Below are 2,815 nucleotides of genomic sequence, written 5' to 3'. Positions count from 1 at the left end.
CAGGAACAGAAGAGTACGATGAAGGAGTTCTTAGGGGTAACTTCACAGAGCAGTTGTTGTCCCCGAGGAGCGAGACATGGATTCAGCAGGGAAAGATGAATGTTACAGGACCATGTGTTCAGTTTTTACTCACAGTATAGCATGATAATTTTCACGGTACTGTGTCTAAATTCACATTGACAACCATTGATTAATAGTATGGAAAGAAATGTGATGCCAAGGGACACTCTGTCCTTGAACTGGTTAAGATATAGCCTGTTCCTAGAGGCAGGTCCTGGATAATATTCATCAGAAAATGAAAGTCTGGCAAATTTGTGTACCCACACCTCTGGCTCAAACATCGGGTAATCCTTAATCTTCTCATAGAGGCTTTAATTATGATCCTTGAGCAAGTTTTGAAGGTCTCGGAGATAAAAAATCATTGGTGTTCTGTGCATTTATAGATTGAACCTTTCCTTTAGAAAAGCCACAATAGAAAATAAATGGCAATTGCTCACATGAGCAAATTCCTAGTTACTTTAATGTTTAAGTCACAGTTAAATGAAAATGAGTTGTGATCACTTTCTTACTTGCCCAATGAGATCATGTTACATAGGCTACTAGATATAGCACATATTTCAACAGATTTTTATAATTTTTTAATTTTAAAAAGTGTGACGTCATTTTACTTTGAAAGGGGTACATTAAGTGTTGCAAATATTAATGTTTGTGTTATATTCGACAGACATTAAAAGTGTGGTGGAAGATCATTTTCACAGTCTATTTTGCTGTGAAACATGAGGTACGCAGAGGAAAAATTCCCCATAGATACTATATCTCTTTAATTTCACTCTAACTTTAATTTTAAGTGTTTTGCATATCACAGTGAAGTGATTTGAAACATATAATGGGGCTTTAAGCAATTTTAATTTTTCATAAATTTGTCCATGTCTTGCTAGCTAACTGTAGCAACTATCTTGTTAAGGAAGTAAATCAGGCAGCACCAGAGCCATTTAGCTCTGAATTTCCCCAGATGTCGGTTGCTTAAGCCAGATGTGTGGTTACATTAGGCTGCCATCAATAGGTAAACTATTCCGTTCATTATGTGTCAATTAGAATCAAGTCATTACTAGGGATTAGAAACAGAAACACAGCGACACAAAACAAGTTTTATTAAGATAAGAAATATTTAAGTTAAATCAACCATTTTGCTTTGTGTAATTGGCCGGTTGTTTCAGCCAAACATACGCAGGACTCTACGGATGGAGGAACATTGAAGGGTTTTTACAGCCTACAGAGAATTGATTTTGAAGAGTTGAGTCCAAATTAAATTAAAGCCATTTCAACGAATTTTTCTGTCTGAGTCGACACTGCCGCGGCAAAATATCTCAACATTTACCTGAGCCTCGAACAAAAGGCCACTTGTCTAAATTTAGACATCTTTTCGAGCAAGTCAAATTTATGACATCGCTGACAGCCACAGTGTCATGGCTGACATGATCCCTGAGAGTCAGTGGACGTTTGATATTTATTGGAAAGCTATACTTTACGGATGCACTGACTGAAATGTGTAGAAAGGTGTTGTAGTTACTGCTGTGGTTTTGTAATCTTGAGTTTCCATCGACCAATCAACAGCTGCAGCGAATGGCAAGGACATTTTCAAATGAATCTCAAGACACAGATGTTACAGATGTCTCTTGGATAAAAATAACGTATTGACACATCACAGAGTAAATTAACAGGTGAGAAGAAAATGTACCTGTTAGTCTCTTTTGCCTGCTTTGGTGCTATGTCTGTGCTGTGGCTGCACACACACAGAATCCCTTGCCTTATACTCTAGTCAGCCCACACATTATTTCCAGTAGACCCAGTTTAAAAAACGGACACAGACACTGTGTGTCTGTGTGTGTGTTGAATGGGAAGTTGCAGTAAAGGGAGCGTAGGGGGCTGTGATATCAGTAGTTGTTTCATTTTCTTGCTGGTTGTGATCATTTATAGCTTTGATTGCTGGTATTTAGAACAAAACCACTTCTTGATTGTCATAAATTTTATATACAGTAAATGTTTTCTTATCTATTTTTGTAACAATAATGGGGAAGAAATTGTGTCAAGACAGTTATTAGTGAAATATTAACCAACTCTGTGAGCAATACAATTGTGGACTGCTTCTCGTAACGCGATTATGTCTTATAGCAGCTGGTCCTCTTTACATTCTCTGAAAAGCCACAGAGCGCTGTGCTGGAGACCAGGGGAGCTCATGTTCAACCAATCTGTCAAGACTTCTTAGCATTGATGCTTTGGGACAGCGTATATCAAAAGCACAGCCTTTACAGCACAAAGGTGAAACACGCCATGTGAAAGACTTAAGGTGAAATCGGCCTTACATATATCATTTGCATCCAGGATAGGATTGTAAATCCACTGTCACATGACCATACTGTATTAGCTGTATTTTTTCCGCAATCAAGGTAAATCAACAGAATGTGTGTGGGTATATACTTTAAATGTGCTTGAACGGTGAACATGTATCAATGGAAGTCTGACGGCAGCCATGTTTTTGTTCATCTCAGTTTCTCCCATGATGGTGAAAATAAATAAAACTAGAAAAGATTAGCAACTGAAAAATCATTTTTGTAAAATGCACACTCTAACCTTTCCCGGGAGCATCACACATTGTGTTATTGCATGCTTAACATGCAATTTACTTATTTAGATGATAAAATCAGGTATTGCCATCAAATACGGGAGAAAAAGAGGAAAAACTTCGGCATGCAGATGGGTCAGACTGGGGATCGAACTGCCGTCCTTCAGGTTGGAGGACGACCACTCTACCCCT

This window comes from Pleuronectes platessa, chromosome 11 (assembly GCF_947347685.1).
Source record: "Pleuronectes platessa chromosome 11, fPlePla1.1, whole genome shotgun sequence".
NCBI lineage: Eukaryota > Metazoa > Chordata > Actinopteri > Pleuronectiformes > Pleuronectidae > Pleuronectes > Pleuronectes platessa.
Note: the sequence above shows the minus strand (reverse complement) of the source record.